At 38.4% G+C, this 27318-nt stretch overlaps 1 protein-coding gene across 2 annotated transcripts in view; it reads right to left on the reverse strand.

Annotated features, from left to right (window-relative positions):
• LOC145998753 (PI-PLC X domain-containing protein 3-like) overlaps positions 1 to 25020 on the reverse strand; it is an 81588-nt gene extending 56568 nt beyond the window's left edge. For both annotated transcript variants that reach the window (XM_083135303.1, XM_083135305.1), the window contains exon 1: positions 24875 to 25020. The gene's annotated coding sequence lies outside the window, so the exon portion shown is untranslated. The remainder of the gene's footprint in view (positions 1 to 24874) is intronic.
• Positions 25021 to 27318: the final 2298 nt, after the last annotated feature.

Consider the following 27318-nt stretch of genomic DNA (forward strand, 5'->3'; position numbering starts at 1 on the left):
CCCCTGTTGAGAACTGCCTGCCCGCCGGGGGAATCAATATCTTCTGACCTAAGTTCTCAACAGCTCCCAGTTTTATTGCCGGATTAATACTTGTTGGAGCAGTTCCTCAGATTCCTGCGGCGCGGCGCTGGCAGCACCGAGGTGGGATTAATACTTGAGCAAGTTCCTCAGATCCCCGCAGCGCGGTGCTGGTAGCGGCAGCAGTAGGATCAATATTTGGAGCGGTAGTTCTATTGCCTCCTGAGTTTTATTAGCAGAGCTCCGGCAGTTCTATCAGCAGTCTTATTGACATCGATTAGTTCCAGAGAGTGCCGCGCTGGGGCATGGCGCTGCAGTATGGGTGGGATCAATATTTCGAGCAGAGCATTTCCAACATCGATTAGTTCCAGAGTTGTCCACCGCCGCGCTGGGAGCATGGCGCTGCGGTCTGGATTGCATGTACGCTCAGCAGAAAAACGGGATACACTCAGAAGAAAGTACTTCGGCAAAAATGTTAGAGAATAGCTCATGTTTCTGAATATACCCCCAACCCACCCCCAACACACCCCCACACACATCCCTACATATTTACTTCCCGGCACACTTCTATTGCATCATGTTGTGCAATATTAATTGATTAAATGGTTATGACATAATGTGATGATGTGGTGTTTTCTGATTGGTTGCTTATGACATAATGTGTTTATGTGTTACGTTTAAATAAGCAGTGTTTCTATTGGCTCTGTAAATCTATATAAGCCAGGGCACAGTGCAGATTCTTCACCATTGCTGGATCGGCAGTGGAACCCACAAGTGGGGGGCAGAACCTGAACAGGCTCCACCAAAGTATAGGAGACTTGAAGCATATAATTTGGCGGAATAACCCAAGTAAGGTCATAGAGACAATATATACTGATACAATAAAAGCCAATTTTTGGCAGGGGGGCCAAAGTGGTTCCTAAATACAAAACTCAAGAACTAATTGACATAGAGCTATGCAGTTTTTTTGTCTGTACTGAACCCAACTGATTAAGCATAGAATTTTGATTTGAACCCCAAGAAATTGTATATAAATACCAAAGCCAAAAATATTAAGTGTATACACACATACACACACATGCAAAGCACAGTGCTGAACCCAACTGATATTTTTTATTCAGTATAAAGTTTTGAATTGAATCCCAGGAAATTGTATATAATAAACAACAACAAAAATGCCAAGTCAAAAATATTGTAATCAATGCAATAAGAATATATCCAGCCCCAATTGGGCCAAGCACCAAAAAATTTGTAACCCGGACAAATACAGAACTCCCACAATAATTTGCCCCAAATGCAATAGAAAATACAGCATGCAATACTTCACATATACACATAAAGATACTTGCTCTGCACAATCATCAACACAACCATCCACATCTGGTCTGAAAAGAAAGCACGAAGCACCTCTTAATGCCAGAGCAGCAAAGCAGCCATGCTATGAACCTATCCGTAGCAGTTTTAATGGCCAATTAAGGGATCACCGGTTTGTATCAGAGCCAAGATGTGGCATTGAGAATTTTTTGAACAGTATAAATTCTGATCTCCAGGCAATTCTAAATGCACAAAATGGCTCTTATAAGCTGTCCCTCAAATTGTTTGTACAATATAAGAAGCCAAATGGCACAAAATTTACACAGCCCCACTTAACAGAAACTGTACCTGTATATTCAAATGCAAATTCGGACAAAATAATAAGCAGGTTGATAGATCAACTGAACACTAAACACTCTGAATTTGCATCAAAAGAGTCTGGATGGAGCCTATGTGGCTCTCCGCACAAGTTATATGTTAATATTTCTGAATTCAGCCCATTAAAAGGATCTACATATCTGCCATTACCTGCAAATATTAAAAACAAAAGAGCCGTGGTTAATATAGAAAATACCGACCAGAAATGCTTTTTGTGGTGTATATTAGCTGCTTTGTTTCCAGTTTCAAGGAATCCTGAGAGAATAACTTATTACAAACAGCATGAACATGATTTTGACGATGCAATGGAGGGTTTGGAATATCCAATGTCTATTCAGAATATTGATAAATTTGAAAAAAGGGCCAGGCATATCAATGGCAAGCAATTATCTATTAATGTATTTATTTGTTCCACGGGCAATTGCCCGATAGCACCTCTCAGAATCAGTACACTTGATGATGAATCTGCTATTCCGATTGATCTGCTCTTAATTGAAGGGGATGGCACAAATCATTACACTCTGATACATAATCTTGAAGCTTTAGTGAGAACACAACTAGACAAATATAAAAAAATATTTAAGTTGTGCAGAAGATGCTTAACTGTATTTGATGGTCAAAAAATGGTGAAGGGGGTTCGGGAAGAGAGTGCAGAAATTGCAAAAAACAAGTTAATTGAGCATCTGAAATACTGTGGGAACCATAAACCTGTTCATATGGTGATGCCCAATCCAAGTGAAAATTGCAAATTCAAAAAGTTTGAAGCCTTGTTGGAACACCCAGCATATATTGTCTGTGATTTTGAATCGAACCTCAAATCTCTTGCATTCTGTAGCCCAGATCCTGAAGAATCTTCAATTACACCATACCAGCTACATGAACCTTCCAGCTTTTGTTGTGTGGTTGTACAGGATGGTGTTGTTATTAAAGAATATTCATACATGGGACCAAATGCCATCAAAATATTTGCACATATAATAGAAAATGTGTGCCGTGACATAGCATCTAACATCTTATTAATATCAAAACCTATGTTGCCTTTAACAGAGGAACAGATTGAAGATTTCAACAATGCAGAAAAATGCCCGGTATGTGATTCTGAATTTTCAGATACAAATATCAAGGTGAAACACCATTCTCATACAGATGGTAAATTCAAAATGGCCCTGTGTAATAGCTGTAATATTCAGATCAAGAGACCAAAATTTATCCCCATATTTTGCCACGGAGCATCCAATTATGATTTCCATCATATGATCAGATACGAGGGGTTTGAGAAACAGAATTTAAATATTTTAGCTGAAAATGATGAGAAATATATATCTATTAGCAAGATAATTAAAGTTAATGGTGTTCCTATTCACATAAGATTTCTTGATTCTTACAGATTTTTACCTGCTAGCCTGGCTACACTGGCAAATCAATTATCTGATGATCAATTCAAAATCACACGTGCCTCGTTTCCAAATCTGGACCTGAAATTAATTAGGCGGAAGGGTGTATATCCATATGATTATGTTACAGATTTTTCTAAATTTGATGAGTGTTCCCTGCCACCACAAGAAGAGTTTTACAGCAGAATCAGAGGATCTGGAATCAGTGATGAAGATTATCACCATGCCCACTTGATGTGGAACAATTTAAAATGCAAGACATTTGGTGATTATCACATGGCATATTTAAAACTTGATGTGACCCTCTCAGCTGATATATTTCAGGCATTCAGAAAATCTTCCATGCAAAATTATAGACTGGACCCAGTATATTTTTACAGTGCCCCGGGCCTAGCATGGGCCGCAACGTTTTTGAATACTAAAATGCAATTGGATCTGATCCACGATCAAGATAAGTATCTGTTTATGGAGAAATGTATAAGAGGGGGGATGGTGCAATGTTCTCAGAGATATGCCAGAGCAAATAACAAATATATGCCTGATTATGATCCAGCACGGCCATCAAATTATATACTGTATGTAGATGCAAACAGCCTCTATGGTCATGCCATGATGGATAAACTGCCATATGCAGGGCTTGAGTGGGTCGAAGATTTCAATATTGAAGATCTTAAGGATTTTGATGACAGTGACTATGGCCTCTTCTTAGAGGTTGATCTGACAATTCCAGATCATTTGCACAATAAATTTTCTGATCTGCCCCCAATTTCCGAGGTTCAGTGCTCACCTGGCTCTAAACAGAAGAAGCTCATGATGACTCTGGAGCCGAAACAGGGTTATGTCATATATTACAAAAACCTCCAGTTCCTGATGAAACATGGTGTTCAAGTGACCAAAGTTGGCAAAGTTTTGAGGTTCAGGCACTCAGAATGGTTGAAACCATACACTGATACAAACACGGAGCTTCGAACATCTGCAAAGAGCCAATTTGATAAGGCCTTGTTTAAATTGATGGTGAATTCTGTGTATGGCAAAACAATTGAAAATGTCAGAAAACATACCGATGTTAAAATAATTACTGACCCCAGCCTGAGCAAAAAATTGGTTGCAAAGCCCAACTTCAATTACAGAAGAATTTATGATGAGCACATGGCACTTTTCAACATGAAGAAAACAAAGATCAAGTTTGATAAACCTATTTATGTAGGGGCTGTGATATTGGAATTGGCCAAATTACATATGTTAAAGCTCTATTATGATGTGCTGAAACCTTTTTATGGTGATAATATAAAATTGATGTACATGGACACGGATAGTTTTATTCTTGATATTAAAACAGAAGATGTTTATCAAGATATGTCCCAGCCTGAATTGTTTCAATACTTTGATACCAGTGAACATACAATAATTCAACCCCACAACAAAAAGGTGCCTGGGAAGTTAAAAGATGAGACATGTGGTGATGTTATTGTAAAATTTGCTGGGTTAAGTGCCAAGATGTACACCTTTGAAACATGTAGTGGCGCTGTTGCCAAAAAGGCCAAGGGCATTGGCAAAGTAGCTGTTGAAAAAGATCTTGAATTTGAAGATTATAAAAATTGCATCAAATCACAGAGTTCAATCAGAACATCAGAATCCAGAATTCAGAGTGAGGATCACTTGCTGACTAGCAATATTGTAAGAAAAGTGGCTCTGGACCCACATGATGATAAGAGATACATTTTATCATGTGGCATACATACTCTACCATGGGGGCATTGTGATTTGAAAAATGGGGATCAATGCCCAATTACAGAGCATGATTTGAAATAAATAAACATGCCTATGAACTTATTTGGGTTCAAAAAACAGGCTATTATGGAGCTGCCAACACCACAACCCTCTTCTGATATGATATCTAAACTGAGTGGCTTGTTAATTATTCATCTGAACAGCATACTTACAGATGTTGATGATGAAACAGGCAAAATATTGTACATATTTAACAATAATTTAAATCATTACCAATTACCTGTAGGTGGTCAATTACAATTTATTACAACCCCTGAGGGTGATGTTAAAATTTCAGTAGGGAGAAATATTTATAGAATCAAGCACTCAAACATGATTTCTGGCACTGTATATACTGTTTCTGCTGGTGACTGCTTATATATTGAGGTCCCTGGATCCTATGACAAGCTTATACCCTTTTTTATAGAATTAAGAATCAGATACTCTATAATAAATAACCACTAAAACAAAAATGCCTAATGATATATTTGGCCATACAAGACATGAAGATCACAGTGATGAGATTCTGATGCTTGATGTCAGAGTCAAGAAATTGAGAAGTGATTTACAAGCTTTACAAACCACACTCAATGCCAGTCTTCAACTAGAAATTACAAATTTGCAATCACAATGCATGGACCCTCTTCTTAAAATTGATTCTGAACTCAAAGTGCTGCTTCAGAAATATACTGATCTGGCAACATTGGATAATTTTCAAAGTTTAGAAGAAGCTGTAGCAGCTCTTCAAGCCAAATTTAAGACACAGGCTAACAACTCTGAGCAATTGAAACAACAATTGGAAGAGCAGATTAATAATGTCCAGGCACAGCTCCAAACAATTGTCAAAAGCATAAAATCACAAGAAGATTTTGATCTAGTGATTTCCACTCTAAAAGAACAGATTCAGTCACTCCAGATACCTAATCTGGATCCTCTGCACAATGCCATAGCCGAGGTTAAAGAAAAAATTGAGACACTTGAAAATTTTATGAACAATTTGCCATCTTCTGATGCTTTGAATGCAATAACTCGGAGTGTAGCAAATATTAAGCTGCAACTTGAAACATATGAAGATTTTGGAAAAATTCAAAGTTCCATAACCCATCTTGAAGGTACAATAGCAGCAGTGCAAAATGATTTGGCAAATATACTAGAATCCCGATTGCCTGGTATTGTAGACACACTTGTCAGTGTCCAGCACCAGATCACAAAGCTTGAAAACCTCAACACTGAATCTGAACTGTCTCATTTTCATCACTTGATCGATGATATCCAAACAAAGCTTGAAATTTTACAACAATCCACACCCACTCAGGCAGACATAGCCCTGCTCCAAGATGCTATGCGTGGTGTGGTTGATGCTTCTGAATTAAATGAAGTGAAATTGGCACTTGAATCTTTGCAAAATACTGTATCAAATCTGCCTACATCACAGGAACTTAAAAATATAAAGAGGGCAGTGAATCGCATATTGAAATCAGAAGATATCAAGAATATCCAAACAGAGATCAAACAACTCACTCAGACAGTGGCCACTCTACCAACCAATCAACATATTAATGAACTGCATGCCCTGTTTGAGGATATCAGAAGACAAGTCCATGATCTTACTGCTCAAAATTCAAAATTGGCAGTTGTTGAAAATTTACAGCAAATTGTAGCTAATATCAAGCAACAGCTAGGAACCATGGAATCCAATCAAGCAAATGCCCTGTCTGTTTTTGCCACCCAGCTTCAAGAGATTGTGCAACAATACAAGAGACTTGCTGTGGACATAAAAATAAAGCCAGGCCATGATGATGTTGTTAGGACCATCAATGAGCACCTTGAATCTGTAACAAGCAGATTGCTTACAGCAGAAAAGGAAATAACAGGCATAATCGAGAATCCAAAACATACAGTAATTCTTGAATTGTACAGCATCCCCAACAAAGAATATGATTCACCATTTACACCAGGTGGCAAAATATATATGCTGTCCCCTGCACAATTTTATTACCAGTTTTTTGTTGGGGGCACACTGAGACCAATCAAGATCAAATATTGGCATCAGCCACAGGCACACCACTACCCCACATTATCAATAACAAATGCTGACAACAAACCAAAAATCACCAGTGTAGAGTTAGAGGATTTTACAGATCCCAATACATTAGAAACAGCCTATACTGAAGATGATGGCACTCTGGAATTTAATATACAAATAGGGGACAAATTATATTTAGAAAATCCTGCAGTTTCAGCTGCTGAACACCCCATAGTTGCAATATTCTTGTTTACATATTATGTCTAGACAAATTATTGTTGATGAATTACACAGACAGGCCAGACATAATTTTAAGAGACTCCCAGTAGTCACAAAGGGCATAGATGATTTATGGCAGAGCGACTTGATTGAAATGGCAAGTGGGCAGTTGAAAAACTTAGACAAAATCAACAAGGGCTACAAGTATCTACTTACTGTAATAGATACATTTTCAAAATTTGCCTGGGCTGTGCCACTCAAATCCAAGACTGGAAAATGTGTTACAGAAGCCCTCAGGACAATCATCAATCATTCAGGAAGATCACCGCGCTATTTGCAAACAGATAATGGCAAAGAATTTTATAATTCAGTGTTTCAACAATTTATTAAAAGCCAGGCAATAAAACATTACTCGAGTTACAGTGACCTCAAAGCCTCAATTGTAGAGAGATTCAACAGAACCTTAAAAAATCTTATGTATAAACAATTTACACTCCAAGGTAATTATAAATGGATTAATATTCTTCCAGAACTTCTACATAAATATAACAACTCGGTCCATTCCACAATCAACATGAAACCCTCTGAAGTAACTTCATCTGATGAGCAAAAATTGATCAGGACTGTTTATTATCCTAGATACCAGCCAACAACAAGAAGGGCCAAATACAAGGTGGGTGAACAAGTAAGAATCAGCAAATATAAGCACTTATTCAAAAGAGGCTTTACAAGAAACTGGAGCACCGAATTATTTACAGTGGTTCAAGTTAAACCCGGGACCCTTAACACATATATAATAAAAGATCACCGAGGAGAAATTCTCAAAGGCAGATTCTATGAACAAGAGCTCAGCAAAACTAAACAGCCTGACACATATCTCATAGAAAAAATCATCCGCAGAAAAGGCAACAAGTTACTTGTCAAATGGCTAGGTCATCCGGAAAACAGCTGGATCGATGCAGACAAAGTGATAATATGAGCACCTGGGATGTTATAAAAAGGCTGCCAGAACCTGAACAGCAGAATAAGAGAAATGGCAACTTGCTGCCTGAAAATATTAGATGTCTTATTGTTGGGCCATCTGCTTGTGGTAAAACTACACTAATGGTTGATAATTTTTTATTGGCACCCAACTGGTTAGACTGGAAAAACAGGCACTTGTATGTTTTCTCTAAGAGCTTGGAACAATTAAAATATCAGCAGCTGATGAAGCTATATGATGGACTGGATATTGCCACTTTTGAACCAGATGTTAAGCCACTTCATGAATGTCTCGATAACTCTGTTGTTGTGTTTGATGACATTATACTGGATAATCAAAACAAGGTTAGAAATTTCTTTACACAGGGCCGACACAAAAACATTGATTGCTTCTACCTGGCACAGACTTTTTCTAAAATTCCGAAGCAGCTGATCCGAGACAACAGCAATTTTATATGTGTGTTTCATCAAGATCATACCAACCTCAAACACATACATGATGAATATGTAGGTGGGGACCTGAGCTACAATGATTTTTCCAAGTTTTGCAGCAAGTGCTGGAACCAGGACAGTTATGGGTTTGTCACAATTGATATGACAAGAACACCCAATAGTGGCAAATACAGAAATAAAATCAACGATTTTCTAGACGTTGAAACATAAATAAATAACCATGAAAAGGCCAATCATTGATGATCTTAAGTTAAGAGATTATCTTGTAAAAAGATTTAAGGGATGGAAATCAGAGAACCGGGGAATTTATGAAAAACACAAACAAACAGAACAGCCTGTAATTGATGCTATTAATAATTTAGGTAAGAATATCAAAACTGTTACAGAGCAGAATCAAAATTTGATCACAGAGCTTGTACCTGTAGCTGCAAGAAACATATTAGATTATCCATTCACCCCACTTTCCAGTATTCATACACCTAGTCCTGTTGCTCCTAGAAGAATTGAAGCTACTCAGGATCCTATTGAATTGGGTCTTCTTGCTCAAAAATATTTAACCACACCTAAAGACAATAAAGATGAGGTGTTTGGCTTATATGCTGACACAGAGCTTGATGGGAGCATCATACATAGAATTGGCAATTTCAGAGTAACTTTTATGGGGGATGATCTGATTGTTTATTCAGAATCTCGTCTCGGAGAAAAAGGTGCTTTTGTTAAGTACCCCGGAACACCTGGGTTGTGGGAACTGATGACTAGGAAAAGGCCTGGCAGCTATACAGATCAAGATTATGAACATTACAAAGAAATATTAATAAAATCAGATGCTCTATACCAGAACAATGATCCCACACAAAAAAGAGTCAAGTCTAGCAGTGGGGCAAAATACAATAATTTAATCAAGCCCATATGGTCACAGATCAAGACTGGCAGTGGAATCAAACAATACAACACCCTGCCTAAAGAATTTGTGTGGGTTGATGATGTCAGGAAACTTGTAGATAGGTTGCTGGTGATAGCTGGGGAGGAAAATGCTGGCAACCACAATTTTTACAATGAAAAGGTTGGAATTATGGACATGATAAGCACAAAATTGTCTAATTTTATAGTGAATGACACTAAGGGGATTGGATATCTCATAAAAATTATTAATACTCTACCCCCCAAATTTTGGAATATTTCTGAGGGTCGGGGGCTGGTTAATGACATTATAAACAAGCTGCCATTTGAACTACATATTCCAGGCTATCAGTATTGTGGTCCCGGTACAAAATTGGACCATAGATTAAACAGAGGGGATCCTGGTGTTAATCCCCTAGATGCTGCTTGTAGAGACCATGACATAGCATACAACACACATTCTGATCTTGACAAGAGACATGTTGCAGACAAGAAATTAGAAGAGGCTGCATTTGGTAGATTTGTAAGCAAAGATGCATCTTTGAGTGAAAAAATAGCAGCATTGGGGACCACCATAGCTATGAGCACCAAACAAAAACTGGGGTGGGGGTTGTGAACATGTATATAATAAACCTACAATGAAGGCCAAGGGTGTTATGTATCAAATACCTTATGCAGGTCTTAAATCTCTTAAAACTATTGATAGTCTTTTAACCAAAAAGCAGCGCAAGAAAAAAAGCTCTTGTATTGCAAAGGGCCATGGTATGAAATTGTTGCTTAGTACACCCCAATTAAAAAAATTACAACAATCTAGAAAAAAATCACATGTGGGGGGATTCATATTTACTATCCCGGCCATCTTAGCAGCACTCGGGGCTGTTGGGAGCTTGGCTGGGGGATCAGCTGCCATAGCAAAAACAGTAATAGATGCCAAGAAAAATAGGGCAGAATTAGATGAGCAGAGGCGCCATAACCTGGCCATGGAGAAAAAAGGCAAAGGTGTTAAGAGAGCCATGAATAAGTTTAAAAAAAACAAGAGCCGCTTACAAACCAAGATATTGAAGCTTTAATCAAGCCACTGGGCATCAAACATTTTAGAGGTGTGTACATGTCTGATTCTTTACCGGAACAACCACTCAACAAAGAGTGTGGCATTGTTAATTTGGATGAGTACAAAAATCAGGGCACTCACTGGATCTGTTATCTTAAATATTTAAACAATGAGGCATTTGTGTTTGATTCATTTGGAGGTATTCCACCTGAAAATTTAGTAAAATATCTAAAATCAGCTAATCTTTATTACAATAATGCCCGTGTTCAAAATTTCAAAGATGTTAATTGAGGACATTTGTGTTTATCTGTTCTCAGATATATGTCTCAAATAAATAAACCATCAATTGAAAATTTTCAAAAGTCCTGTGGTATTTGAAACATCATGGGGGTATTCCATCTCACCAGCCAAAATTCAATATTGAAACTCAAATTGCATGATGATATAGTGTATCCCAAAACAATAGCTCTCAGAGCATTTTATGGCATGTACCTGATCCCTAATATTACGCACCACAACAACAAAATTGCAGTAGGTAATCAAAATATTGTCATCACTCCAGGGCAGTATAATCTGTCCACTCTAAATGCTCAATTACCCAGAGGTATAGTGTTAAGTCAAAATTCTGTCACTCACAGAGTAGAGATTGTATCTGCTACGGAGACAGTGGATCTGGGTACTATAGGAGAACTGCTAGGATTTGAGAACAACACAAAACTTGAACCAGCAATCAAACACACTGCTATGAATATACCTAAATTCTTAGCCATAGAGACTCTGAATATTCACTGTAATGTGGCCGAGGGTATGATCACCAAATCAAATGGCATAGGTACTCACAAACAAACCGGCATCATTGCAACATTCAAACCTAATTCCGAATTCATGGAGCCCATCATCTACAATCCATCCCCAACATTATATTTTCCTGTGTGCCATAATAGAATAGATTACATTGAATTGATGGTTACTAATGAAAAAGAAGAATTAGTTGATTTTGCTGGAGCCACAACAACTGCAATCATAGAGATTAACATTTAAATAAAAATACATACAATGGAAAATATTGAGAGTTATGAGCTACAATCATTCCCCCCAAACAGGAGGACATTTGCAAATTTAAATCAACCCAACACAGAAATCGAGGTTGATCTTGATGTAGGGGACGGCTTTATACACCCCCACAGAGCAGATCTATACATCAAATTTGATGTTGTAAAGCTCGATGGAACAGATTATCCGGCAAATTCAAATATAAGATTGGTAGATAATTTTGTGCCGCATCTATTCTCTGAAATTGAGATCAGAAAGCATGGCGTTGTTATAAACAGAGTGGATTATCCCGGCATTACCTCCACGGCTTTGGCTACATTAAAATTATCCAAAACAGAGGCTTCATACTACAAAATAGGTGGATTTGAAGCTGGTGAGAAAATATTATCCAAGAGCCACACAGTGCTGTTCCCCATGCGCCTGTTGCCAGGATTCTTCTCAGATTACAAAGATATCATGTGGAAGGGTGGTTTAAGAATTACATTTAGAAGAGCTGCCAATGATAACAATGCTTTGATGAGGTACAGTGCAATAAACCCTACAGGAGAAGCTCTGCCTAATACCCTACCTGATGAGGGCAAATGCATTATTCAGACTATGGAGCTAAGAATCCCGGTTGTTGAATATGAGGCCAGCTATGCTCTTAAATACAAAGCTGATATCCTAAAAAATCCACACATTCCTCTGCAATTTTATACATATCAATCTGTACAGAAGCCCGCATCTGGTTCTTATTATGAGTTTGATGCTACAAATTCATTCTCCAGCATACAATATGACATGCCGGATTTTGTGGTGGTATTGTTTCAGACTGGAAGACACAATAATCAGGAAAAAAATTCAAGTAAATTTGATAACTGCAACATCAAGAACATATATCTTAAAAATGGCAGAAATGAGGTATTTCCTAGAGAAAATTACAATTTAGACATTTCCAAGGATGATTTCCTCAAATTATATGAGGCTTTTTCGGCTTTCAAGAGGGTCACTACTGGCAATACAGATATGTATTACACACCAGATGAATTCAAAGCACAGAGACCCATGTTTGTAATCAACACTTCGAAAAGGAAACAAGTTGTGGTGAATGACAGGACAAACATTAAAATTATCTGTGAATTCCACGAGGCATTACCCGATGACACCATATGTACTGTTATTCTCATAGGTGAAAAATCATATGTTTATGATGTAAGAAATGAGAGAGTCACGGAGCAATTCTAGAAGATTTACATTATCTTAATACTAGATATGCAAGATGAGCCTGGTGTCCAATTGAACTTAAACCGGAAGTGGACCGGAAGTGGACCGGAAGTGGACCGGAAGTAAATATGTGTGGGTGGGTGTGGGTGGGTGTAGGTGTGTATGGGTGTGGGTAGCCTAGTTTTAAGTGTGGCCATCATTTTTAACAAATTTATGGACAACAATCTCACAGAAGTACCTTTTGTAAGTATAGCCAAATCAATCTGAGGGGGGTCATACTTTCTCATGGATTCCATGAGGGCTTTTTTACAAAAATCTTGGATTAGACAAGATTCCACACTTGAGCAAAAAGCTCATATGGGCATGTTGAGCCTGTTTTAAGTGTAGCAAATCTGCTTGAGGGGGGTTCATACTTTCCTGAGTTTATCCCACCGTAAATACAACTACTCACAAACTATTTTTGAAAGACAGAAAATCCTTGATAAATGCATTTCAAATAACTTTCATGCACAATATATGTTTCACATATATGCAACATGGAGCGATGTGGACACTAAATTGTGTGCGTATTCGAAGTTTTATTGATACATAACATATATTATTTAAATACATTACACAATCAATTCATCTATCTCACAATAAACCAACGGCAAAAATTACATAAATTGTCTCTCAAATGTGCACGCTCCCTTTCCTCAAAACAATTGTTCATGCATTTGAAACAAATCAATTAAGACAAGTCTTACTTCTCTGTCTGGCAATTTAAAATGCATTACAGAGAGGAAGAACATTTTTGGATTCAATTTCTTTGCAGGCTGGAATCAATATTGATTTAATAGGGCGCAAATACATTTGACGGGACGCCAATGCATTGTCTCTTTTACAACTTTTGTTCCTCCCCGATGGTGTAATGGTAACATCGTTGCCTTGTGATCAAGGGGTCCCGGGTTCCAAACCCGGTGGAGGCACATTGCACAGTGGTTCGGATCCCACTTGAAACTGTAGGTCCAGTCCCGATTATTCTTTCTGTGCGTAACCACAAATCAATCAATCAATTTTACAGGTTATTTTCATTTAGATCGTTCGGCGCCCAGCAACAGATCTGAACTTGTTAAGAGGAAGAAAAGCAGGTGTTGCGAGCTAAGCGAGCAAGAAAATTTTACGGAAAGTGTATTTATTTGCATAAAATTTGAAGTTGTGGACGGTGATTGCCCCCTGCAGGTACACTTGGCCATCAATGTTTGCCCCCGTAGAACTCATTTCCGACCAAGTTTGGGGGGGCAATGCCCCCCCCCCCTGTGTTTGCGCCACTCAGGCCAGCAGCTCCCAAGCTTTGGGGACGAAGGGGAGTTTCATTGCTACGGCAAGAGCTGGAATGTATGGCAGGCACTATGATTGAATATTGTGCATTTTTTTCTTGTATGGCATAAATATCTGAATCATCAAAAGTAGTATGGAGCGTGTAGTAAGGGATGATGTCAGCAGCAGTCAATTAACACTTCAAGAGATGTTTTAAAAGATGTAGAAAATGTAGTATTTGTATGATATTTATAAATTTTATATAACTTAATGATCCTCCCCGGGCAGACACACACATACTTTACCTTAATTTAATACTGTTAAATTATTGAAAAATGGATTTGGTTTACAAAGACCCCTCCTGATAACCCGTGAGCCCCCCCCCCCCCCCGGACATCAATTCTGCTTCTTACTTGATCGAATGAGCCTTCTCCAATCTTCCTTTCTTTTGTTGTTGTTCTCAGCATGAGGACCTGAGTCTTTGAACTTCACCGATTGGTTACTTCAAAGGAACGAGCCCCCCTCCCCGTCTTCTCCAACACGATATCCGAATAACCAAACAAAATAATAATTTTACTTATTACACAAATCAATCTTGCGCATAGGGGGAGATTCGTCAGTCCACTTACGGGGCTAACAGTAACAGTATTCATGCTTTTTATCCATGACGAAAATCAGCACGGGCATTATCCTTGGGTGATCCTTGTTGGAATCATGTTGATATCGAATGCCTCTGTTATAAAAGGAATAAATACACTATTAAAGATGGTTGCAAATTTATAAAATAACACGTCTTCTGTAGAATAAAGAACCACAATTTTAAAATGTTATAATATTAGAGACTAGTCCTATCTTCATGGAAATGAACAAATTATAATTTTTGCACAACGAAACTTTGCATTTCACTACAATTTGCAAATGAAAGCTGTTGAACTATCGATATTAAATTTCGTTAAGTGGTCTATAGCACGAGCAATGCGTAAGCTGTCTTCCGAAAATCACGTTTCAGAGTGATGGGTAGGGTGCTCCTGATTGGCGTTTAAGGGGTCCAGGACTCAATGCCCAGTGGAGGCACACAGTGGTTCTGATCCTACTTTAATCTGTAGGTCCAGTCCCGATTATCCTATCTGTGCAAAAAGTTGACTATAAACAAAAAACCTCTTAACTCACTCAAAGTGATTGGTGACGATATCTAAAATTCTGTAGTACACAATCGCTCTTCAATACTCTAACTAAAACCGTTTCTGTTTTTTTCCCCCTCTAGTAGTCTATTTCTCCGATGGTTGATAAAACAGCGAACTCTTTATATCTGGGTGGGTCGTCTTGTTTTTGTTTTGATAATCACTTTGACCCACTAAGTGAAAAAAGAAGTGATTTCACTAATGAACTGTCGTGATCACCATTTAATAAAGCTATTACGCGCGACAAACGTAAATTGTTTCTTCACCATCGCGACACATTCACGTGACATTCAGGCGTACATTTTCCCCACCAAAACTGATACTTTATTCAAGTCTTTACAATGACAGCTAATCAAGAGATCCCGGGTTCGATACTCAGTGGAGGCACGTACGGATTAGGAACCCAATTTAACTGTAGGTCCAGTCCCGATGAGCATTTCTGTGTATAAAGTAGGCTTAAAACAAACTTAAACTCAATCAAACTATCTAGGAACTCATTGTTGAAATACTCCATTTATGTTAATACTGGACGCCGCTATTGTTTCCATGTACTTCAAGGTGGAATATCAAGAGAAATAACATCGATATATATTTTTTGAAACCTTGAACGGGACTTATGATTCCCATAAAATGCACATCTACTTTAACTTTTACAGATAACAGAAAGAAATATCATAAAAGCAATATTCAATCGTTAGTCTGTAAAATAAATGCTGTTAAATAATCATGAAACGTATCGCCACAATTCAGTGTAGGTGCCAGTATAATATTAATTAAATAATACAGTTCACGCTTCACATATTCAATGGATGTAGCCCTGATTGGGATGTGTCATTCATGACCACATAACAAGAGAACGGAATAGCGACAGACGGGGTGTGGAAATCCGCCTCCCCCCTGAAATCGCATCATGAACCTAATTTGAACTTCTTTCCTTAAGTGTGACTGACACGCCACAAGAGTAACATATGAAAGTTTCATGATGAATTTCATAGTTGTTTTTTGGGGGCAGTTTCTCTCCCGTTAATTATATTGTGCATATGTCGCATTTTGTGCATATGGGGGACTAATGTCCGGTTTTTGGGGGGGGGCTTAGAACCCTTAGCCCCTACCTAACTACGCCTATGATCTTGCGCCATATTATACGTTACCTTTCCATTTTCTCGTCTGCAGTTGACAGTTTTTTTTTTTTTAAAGACAGGAAATTGTTCGTAGCTTAAAATCTCACTTCACTTTTATTCAAAGTTTAACCTGTCATACGAGACACAGTTCACTACTGGCAGGAAACTTTTGCAGATTGCGCAAGGCAATTAAGACGAGTTCATGACCCCCTTACGAACGCTGTAATCTCAAGGTCACCCTCCTCCCCTCCTTGATTTAGGTCGCTCGCTCTTGCTAGCATTTAACCTGTTTTCATTACAGTGCCAAAACATCGCATGTCACGTTGCAGATTTTGCCTATCTTGAGTATGTCTAATCTGTTATTGAATTAACATAATAGGAGCTTGCAAGAAATACACATAGTTCATGCATCAGTGGTGTTATGTACGATTTCTTTTTTGGGGTTGAGCGAATATATTTAACTTTTGTTACACGTGTCCAGGATTTAATTTGAGGATATGTACCTAATGGACATGAGGCTAATATATTTTTCCGAAAGTTAGGTTATCCACCAGATGTTCTTTTTAGTTCGGGTTTGAGACGTGGTTTCATTCATAAGTAACTCTCAGAAAAAAGTGTTAAAGCGAACGATATGCTGCGAGGAAGTTTGCAAGAGATGTAGTAGCATATTTGCGACCTCCCTGATGGCGTAGTGGTAACGTCGTCGCCTTATAATCAAAGGGTCCCTGGTTCGATACAAGGTGGAGTCACGTAGTGGTTTGGATCCCACTTTGAACTGTAGGTCCAGTCACAATTAGCCTATCTGTGCATAAAGTGGACTTGAAACAGCCACTCAAATACAAAATAGCGTTTTACCCCAGCGTAAGCTTACGCTAATAATAAATGAGTGATAAATAGCACTAACATATCGACTTTAAGTTTACAGGGAAAACCGATTATTACCAATTTATACCTCTCACCTTAAAATGGGCCGGTCAAGTGATATCCATGTGTTAAGCGTCATGTGCATCTCCTTAAGTAACATATCGAATCAGGCTTGTAATATAACAATTGCAATGCATTAATTTAAACCACAAGGTCACTCTTCCCCCCCTTTTTCTCCTTGGATTAAACCATGCTAAACTGACAGGAAGCATTTGAATGTGAATGTCGCCTAATTTGGGCATAGGCATTATAATTTTTATCCGAAAAAGAAAAAAAAACGTTTTTCAATACATATGCGTCAACATCCTTCCTCCTCTTTGTTGCCACAAACAAATTATTCCCCCTTGGCGACCTTCACTAAAATAAGCAGGTACCAAACTCTAAATTTCCGCTTGCTGCATTCAATATAAAGTACGCAAATTATGTGTGAATCACTCATATTTACTAGGAAGCTGGGATTGCATGAAATAATTTAGAGGTTCACGAATTACAGCTGTATGTATTAAGAAGGGATCCACAGCTCAACTGGACTCAATATCAGCAAAAAAATTGTGTTACGTGTTACTAAAAAAAGTGTGGTACGAGTTATTTTTTTATTCGTCAGTGCAACATTTTACTGACTTTTTCATGATTGATTGATTTGACATTTTAAGTCCACTTTATGCACTGTAAGGCTAATCGGGACTGGACCTACAGTTTAAAGTGGGATCCGAACCACTATGTGCCTCCACAGGGTATCGAACCCGGGACCCCTTGATTACAAGTCGACGACGCTACCACTGCGCCCCTGGCTTTTTCATGTATGTGGCATCTTTTTGTTTTAAAGGAACGTTTGGCCAAAGAGGATGAGGTGTAACCCGCTTCTTCCACACAGTGGCGGATGAACTACTTTATCTCAGACGTGAGGGATAGCGGATGACTTTATTGTGCTCACTAACCTAGGAAAAAAATATATTTCTCCTGTCCTCAATAATCCCTATCCCTGACTATCCTCAATAATCAAAAGTTATTTTTCAGTGTCTTGATTGCCTCCTCCCGCCATCTTCCAGCTACAGCCTGTCCTCCACGTGACGTCACGATAAGCTATGACGTGTTAATTTCTCGGAACGTCGGGAATGACCTACCTAATGTATTCGATATACCTTGAATCTTGGTTTTGTCTCATTCAGGTCTTCACTTATAAAGGACGTTTTCGACACCAATCTAAAGGCTGAATCACACGGAACTGGATTTCCAGTAGGAATGCCCTAGTTTGCACTGGACTGGCTACCCATTTGCTAGTTTTTGCCTCGCACGATACTTGTCACCGTACATGTCGATAGACTTTTGTTCCCATACGACATTGCGCAGAGCAGACAATCTGTAAAGATGGACGAGCTATTTGAAGAATGTTGTAAGAGAATTACTGCTTTGTGCTTTTATTAAAAATTAAAAGTATGGACTAGAGATTGTCTGGAAAAAAATATTGTAATCAATGCGTACTGAACAAGCTCTTTAATGAACCCGGGTATGCATTTTCACATACGAGATTCGCAGGATTCATTCATAAAATAAATATTTTGTTCAACTAAATATATCAAACATTTAATACACTTATAATAATTAGGATTTTCATTATTGTCTCGTACAAATCTCATCGCTTTACATGAATACCTAAATATTAATGATCTGAACACGAATGTGCATCATCTCTGTTTTAATTTGATCCAGAAGCGAACAAAAACAAGAAACACTCCGAAACCACAGACAAAATACTTTCCTTTGCCAAACTCACAGATTATCTTCTTATGGCCAAACTTCGCTGTGATTGGCTGTTCCACAGAATACAGTAGAGGAAAGCCAGTTGCAATTAGAACATGGAGAACCGGGATATTTTCCACCTATTCAAGCGCCTCCGGCGCCCACCAGCGTCGTATAAAGTGGGTACCTGGAGGAAACTCTGGGGGGTAAAGGCGGCTAGGGGCGTGGTGCTGATCACATCATCCCAGCTTCGGCCGAGATCAAGAAAGTGTGTGGCCCTAACTCCGCAACCCCTACACGCCTTCAAGGCGTGGTGCAAAGCAAAGGGGAGCACTTTACCTTTTTTTTAACTTTTTTACCTATTCCTAAAAACCAGGCAAGAAGCCACCCAGGTTGCCAGTTCAGTGCCAGCTAGGGCATTCTGCTGAAAATTCAGTTCCGTGTGCTTCGGCCTTTAGAAACGCCACAAGAGCATGCAAAGATTCCGAAGAATGCCGTGCGAAGGAAACGTTATGAAAAGTCATTTGGACAGTGTAAAGTGAATGAATCTCAACTTGTCATGCAGGTGGCATTTACCATTCAGAAAGTGGGACAAAAAATGAGTACCTGAGTGTGCCGACCGCTATACGTGGGGAAAACTGTTAGAAGGCATATTTTGTTGCCATGTTTGTAGTAGTTGGAAATAACAAGAATTTTCCAGGTGATGAATTATTTATTGTTACAACTTGCATTTTTCTTATCTTGCGTCACATTTCTGCTATTTCTGATTAATCAGGACGACGAGGATGAACGACGATTAGGCGAAATTAATGAAGGGATGATCAGAAAGCAACAGTTATGCCTAGGCCCAGACACTGTGGCAAGATCGTAAATGGAAGGCGGGTTTATTGTAAATAATACTTTGGGAAAAAAATAATAATATGAAAAGATACTGGTGCTTCGGTTGCGGCACAAGATACAAGCTCGTGTTTTATGCCATGTATACTACAATGTATAACCTAAGCATTTAAGTGGGATCAAAGGAATCTATAACGTATTTTAATGTGCAGCAAAATTTTTGGAAACTTGATGTTACATCCTTTTTCTGTAACTTTTGGCTAATTCCGACGAAGGAAACATCACGATTACAGATTATACACCTTCAAAATGCCTGAACTTTGCAAAGGTTGGAACACTCTTTCTTCTTCTTCTATCTTATCCAACCCAACCCAGCCTAGCGTCACTAATGACGTCACGTCAGCCAGTCGGACACGTCAGCCAATCGGATTGCTTACAACTGTAGTGGCAGCAATCACTATCCTTTGCAAAATGTCTAGTAAAAACTGAAGAAACTGTACCACTATAGTGGGCGTCCTGAGGAGGCAAGGGAAGAGTTCTTGTAAGTTAACCGACAGACTGTTCAAGTTCAACGGTAGAATACTGTAAAATTTACACTAAATTATAACAGCGCAGTTATCGCTGCACTGAAATAGTCCCTAGACGTCGACAGGACCGACCAATGTAGATAATCTACTTTACGTGCTGGTAGCTTCTATTCATGAAATCTTGCCAGTGCCTACCTCTAGTGGTTCTTGACATATCGATAGTGGCATAGACGGGTGAAAACGTTTTTAGGTGTTTTGCTTTTCTGATAAGTAAAGGGTGGCAGAGGCTTTGAGATTATTGAACTTTGGTGCCCCATGCTCATATTGTATGACATGACTTACGATGTCTACGTCAACGTGTACTTGATGCAAGAGTATGAATCAAGCGATACATACGAGCAATGCCTTTTGATCCCCTTCCAAAAGAAATTTGCACCTAAGCAAGTAGTGTCCAGTGTGCGGTCATACTCCCCACGCCAAATGCAGGAAAAGATGACAAAATTTAGGGTAGACAACTAAAAAAAAGAAGGCATACCTCCCTTATGAAACTCCTGAGTACCTCACTGCAAGTGCTCATCCATACATCCACGTACGAGTCTCAGATTTTTCACAAGAAGGGGCTACTCCTGTTTTTCTAACTATTTTTGCCCTTGTAGACCTATTCAAGTTAACATTCTTCTTTTTCAAAGAATATCTGTGGCAATTATGGGATATATCCACCATGAGGTTTCCCTGTCGAACAATGAAATATCCGTTTCCGTGGACGCTGCAAAAAGACAAATAAACAAATTTGGAAGAAGTGTGAATTGTTACAATTTCATCTTTTATCGTACCATTGTTACTATTCTTGGGATTTATTTTATGTGCGTCGGAGATTACGGCAACGGTCTCAAATTAATTAATCAACAATTATTATTATTATTATTGCAGTTGGTTAATTCATTCTCTTTAACAACTGCTCTCCGTTACTGCGAAGCTACATTTAACGAAGGCCACGACCGCTTCCTCCCGCTTCTCCTTCCATCATCCTCCCCGTCGAAGCTGACATACAAATAAACGACGTTAATTGAAGCAAGCAAGCATCAGATCTATCCGTTCTACCGGCAATTCACTTTGAAATAACTGAATAGTTGGTGGCACCAACTTGGTGCACTTGATTTTATGGTGTGTAGGTGGACCACATTTTCAAAGAAAAATGTATATTCATTCATACACTTCCACTTTATTTTTATCGTGAAATTTGTCCATTACTTTTTGGCAAGATGGAACAGCCTGATTTTGGCGGGGCCGTCGCCCACTCTGCCCCTCCCGTTTGCACCACGCATGTAACAGGCCCTCACCACCGAAATCACAGCCAGGATATCCATTTTTCACTTCTATTTTGACCATTTTTTGTTTTTGTTTCGCTTCTCTATTTCTCGCTATTAATCGCGACGTGAGGACTGACGAAATACCTCTAACGGACATTTCTTAATTCTCCGGCAGAAATACATGGATATATTACTTTTTAATAACGGACATTCACATAAGCGAACGCAGACACTGGCCTCTATCCCCCAGTGCCAATTTAAAACTTACGAACAACGGACAACCATGAGAAACAACAACGGCGATTTCTGAAATTCGGAATCGTGTTACAGGGCAAAATGAGAAGTGTGTGGCACATGTGTTACAATGGCAGACAAGAAAACAATAAACCTTCAATGTGTACCAGAAAGAGAAACTTAGATTTTTGATTGATTGATTGATTTAGTTTATTTTACTTCGCGTTTTGTGCCTCTTGGCTAATTTGCGAAGATGGGGATGAGTGATGAAATGATGAAATTGATGAATGGACATTCACAAACAACCAAGCCCGACCAGGATTCGAACCCGGGATCCTTGGGAGAAACTTAGAGATATGATGCAAAATTGTACGTATAATAAAAATAAATGTGGAAAATTTACATGTTAAACTTTGAGCATTTTATTGCGCAAGTCTAGTTTTTATAGCATACGTTTATTTCCACTTCCCAGTAATGGACATTTTTACGTTCCTCGTTGGTGTCCGTTGTAGACAAGTTGCGCTATGTGTACAAAATAGACGGTATTTTTCAAAACTATGCAACTTTTTGTCTGTAATATTCCCCATAGTATAACATTACCTACAATATGAAACGCTCGAGACCAGGATTTTATGTTGAACCCTGATCACGATACCTTGAATCATATCTTGGGTGCAAGTAACCTAAGAACTGGTGAACCTATTTGCAATCTGAAACTAACATCTGCAATACGTTCTTGTCTTTCTGGTGCGTTGAGATTCGAGTCCTGGATGTTTCTTTGTTCATTTCACCTAATCAGTTCCTCTTCAATTCACTGGCGGACGCAGGATTTTTATTCGGGGCGGAGGGGCTGAACTTGTGAACTTGGAAGGTGCATAGGTGAGTTCAGTGGCGCAGCAACATTTTCCATCTGCGGGGTACAAAATTCTTCCCCCCCCCTCTCTCTCTCTCTCTCTCTCTCTCTCTCTCTCTCTCTCTATATATATATATATATATATATATATATTGTCGGGCATGGAAAATTCGATTTTTAGAAGAGTACACACGTATTTCCTTTTTTTTAATCGAAAGTTTACATAAATACTTTTTTTTGGGTGGGGCTCATTTCGAATGTGATGGAACGGAAAATCTTCAGAAGTTTGTCGTTTGAAACTAGCGAACAAACATGCATCTATTCATTTTAATGCAGGGTGCGATTTGAAGGGGAGATAGGAGGGATTCCTCCCCGTTTTGAACCATCAAATCTCTGTTTGTGAATGACAAATCTTAACCAGGGATTATTATTTCCAACCCACTTCTACTTATGGTGTTCCAGTTTAATTCAATTGAGTTTACAGCACCATAGCTACATACAAAAATTTCGTTATGCAATATATAGCGACTTTGTGCAGTGGCGTCAATTTATGTGAGCCCGAGCCCACCAGGTAATTTATGGGATTTCTTTCAAACTTATAATTCAAGTGTTTGAATTGTTTAATTTGTTTTTAAGTTGGCTACTTTGGCTGTCTCTCTTTTAGATGCCATATATTCGGTATTTTTTTCAGACTTGTTGTTTCACAACTACTTTCGTATCGAATACAAAAGATGGGCTGTGTTTTTGACGTGTGTTGGATCGCTTCTTTGTGTCTTAAAAACGTAAGTCGAGATGGTCCCCGATCGACTTTGAAGGATTGGTTAAATTTTCGACAAAGTAGTTATTTATGATGGAATTGGCTATATTTGAAGACTCTCTACAACTACCTCTTAGAACAAAACAAGAAATTGACATGGCTACTCTTGAAACATTGAAAACGATTGATTCACCGTGTAGGAGGACGGTAGATCAGGAGTTAGAGGGAAACCATACGTTCGAAAGCATTTTTTTCAATCTTTGGTGGACAATGTGAATAGCCGGTTTGAAGACTTCGGTTTCTTTTCGCATGTAGTCCTAATAAATGCACACACAATCATTTAGAGAACGTGTGTTTATACGTGCAACGCTAACCTTTACTGAACAGAGAGACAAAATATATTCGCTTCGATCGCCGTAAATCAATTTCAGTGTTGGTGTTTTATTTTTATGAGAAATGATTTTGAAAGTTAGTCAAACACAAAAATGGTTATCGGTGGTCATTGTAAGTTTTTTTTTCCAACTTCATTACTGCCTTCATTTCATTTTTTTATTTTCTGAAAATTTCGGGAGGGGCTGTAGCCCATTCAGCCCCCCTCTGCGTACGCCAGCCTCATCGTAGCGATTAGCCTAAAGAGGCAGAAGATCGACGGAAATAATAGAAATACAAATAGAAAGAACTCGTCTTGCCATTGCGAGAAAGACATCTTGAAATAGTTTATTGTTCTCTGGTAGACCTCAATTACGATATCTTTGTGTGGCTGCAGCTTTTTTATAATATATTTTTTTAAAATCACGCTACAACTTTAAAAATATTCATTCTGTGCAGTAGTGCCGTAATTGTTAGTTTATCTTCATGCTCTTATTTTAAAATTATTTTATTCTTCTTAGGAGCAGAATGACTTCATTGCTGATAGCAGAACGGACATTTTTACATTATAGAGAAGTTCCACTTTATCTACAAACGATGATACAGGACGGTATTTTTCAAAATTATTCTACTGTTCAACATGAACTTATAACTTTCCTGTACTATCTAAATTGCAATATTCCCTGTATAGTACCTACAATATGAAACGGATATTAGTGATAAACAAAAACAGACGAACAGCAAGTGATTCAACAGCATATTTTTTGTTGCATTGGCAGCAAATCTATTGCGCGACTGATTGCAAAAGATGATATGCTCATACCGGTTCGAGCAGCAGAATAACTAGTTCACGAGGATTCTGTGTCAAACCGCTATCGAACCGTTGAAATTCCTCGTTCGATATGCAACGCCTGTCTACGAAACGCTTTTAGGAACAACGAAAGAAGAGACTTGTTACGTACCTCCAATGGGGTCCTCTCCGTTGTGAAGAGCGCCTGCTGACGTAAATTCCGCCGAAAGGCAGCGGTGGACTGCCGACCTGCTAGGCTCAAACCATCGGCGCACTGATTAACTTCCTGCCTTGCCGCTTGGAACTGTGCCAACTCTCCTCTCATTCAACACGGCAATTGAGAGAAGAGTACCTATCGCTTGCATGCCCATCCGATTGCCCACCCAATCAAATTCAATAAGTACATATACTTGGATATATATGAATGATTCAATAAATAAGTGTATTCTGGTGTTCATAACAAGTACATTTTACTTGCGAATATTATCTATGCTAGAAATGTTCGCATATCATCTTATATAAAGCCAATTTTCTCATTAGAAAGTGAAAGTAATTACTAGAGCTATTGAAACAAAAACTGTGATCAAATGAATACTTCCATGATTAAAAGCAGCTAGTAGGCTATGGAGGCTCAAAATTTTGCAGGGTATGATCAAGATTAGATCAGAATTTAGGGTAAACTTGAGGACTGCAGCTCCAGGCCTTTACTGGGTAAGACTGCTTTGAAAAGTACCACATAATGAAAAAAGTAGGTACTTCGGATGTGGTAAAAAATATAATAACAAACCACACCATGTAACTTGGCAAGAAGTTATAACTGAAATTGTGTAGAGGGGATTGGAGTGAGGCCTTGGTGCTGTAAGCTCCGGGCCTCCACATACGTATATAAATCCCAGCCTGGGGATGGTTAAAATAATCTCCAAATAAACAAATAAAAACATCATCTTTGCATTACTTCTCCAGCAACACAATAAATTATTTCGACTTTTTTAAATATTATTATTATTATTATTAGAATAATTTAATCAAGAAGACTTAGATGGACAGTTCACGAATAGCAGAGGAAAGAAAAGTTTACAGGATTCTTGTTGGAAAACCTGATGGTAAGAGACCAGTAGGAAGGCCAAGACGAAGATGGAGGGATAACGTTGAGATGGACATAAAATAAATTGGTAAGGATAGGAAAGATTGGATTGATCTTGCCCCGGATAGAAATAGATGGAAGGCTTGTGTTTCTGCAACCATAAACCTTCGGGTTGCTAGAAAGTATAATGTAGTTTTAATTAGCTCTGCATTGAAATTCCAGAAGTGTACTTCTTTTTTATTTCATTACAATTTTTATATACCTGTCATCTTCAAATATCAATATGGTATGCGAAATATCAACTTTATATTCGTTCTACTAATAAGAACGAATCACAATAATCACTACAATACCGAAGTGAATACATTTTAATAAACCACTTATGTATGGAAAAAGCTACAGAATTATTCAATTGCTAATGACTGGCTTATCATATTTATCCTCTTTCGACACACAAAGTTTGCCACACGAATCAGCCGAAAATGTCGACAGAATCTGCAGATGCAGCTGAAGTAAAGAAAATAAGTTATGTCACGAAGTACCCAGAAGACGATTTTGTTAGTTTGTTTTTAAGCCCACTTCTATGCTCAGATGGGCTAATCGGGACTAAACCTACAGTTTAACGTGTAGTCCGAACCAGTGTGCATTGTGATTCCACCAGAAGAGGGGGAGTTCAACACATGACGTCTTCATTATAATGCGACAGCGTTATGCCATTGGGAAAAAAATATACAGAAAGAACTCGCACCAAACGTGTCATTTTATCACCACAGAAGATGCGTCCATTTTAAGAGGGTAATTGCCTAAGACAAATTGAGACTTTCGGAAAATAACGTCATTGTTCACGGAATTAGCTGCCTTGATCCACTAATGAAACGCTGTGCAATTGATACTACCACCTCAACTTTCTAAGAGGTACGAGCTAATGAAACTCCATTTGTGGAAGATTAAGTCGTGGTTGATTTGTTTTATTTTAAGTCATTTCAATTGTGATTAGATGAAAGTAACGAAGGGGCGAAAACAAATACATTCTGACATTCAAAATACAAACCCTCATAAATTATTACTTTGACAGTGGTTCCAGGCGCCAGGGACTCGTTGCCCTGAAAGAATTAAGTTTCCAGGGTATGCTGCACAGGTTGACATTCTAGTGTATTCGAAATGGTCACGCCATACAACCCAAGTCATCTATAAAAAATAGATGAATTATTGCTGTTACGGTGATCAACTTCGATGAATTCTTTGTGTCCTAAATCATTTTGTTACCTCAAAAAAGTTCATGTAACCATACGTGTGTTGTGTTACTTCTCCCGCATTAGATACATGAGAGTTCAGAAAACGAAGAGCAACTTAGCTAATAATCTCTTCAATTCTGAACAGATTTTTCAATCTCACTTGTTTATTACATATGAGTGATATTTTGTCAAAATAGCCTTTCATTAGCCTAGGAATACTTCATGGACAATGAACAAAGAATTGGATTTCCGTGTGTGTTTTAAATCATTCCTAATAAGACCTTCATTTTAATCCAA

Source organism: Lepisma saccharinum, chromosome 14 (assembly GCF_977018435.1).
Source record: "Lepisma saccharinum chromosome 14, izLepSacc3.1, whole genome shotgun sequence".
Classification (NCBI taxonomy): domain Eukaryota; kingdom Metazoa; phylum Arthropoda; class Insecta; order Zygentoma; family Lepismatidae; genus Lepisma; species Lepisma saccharinum.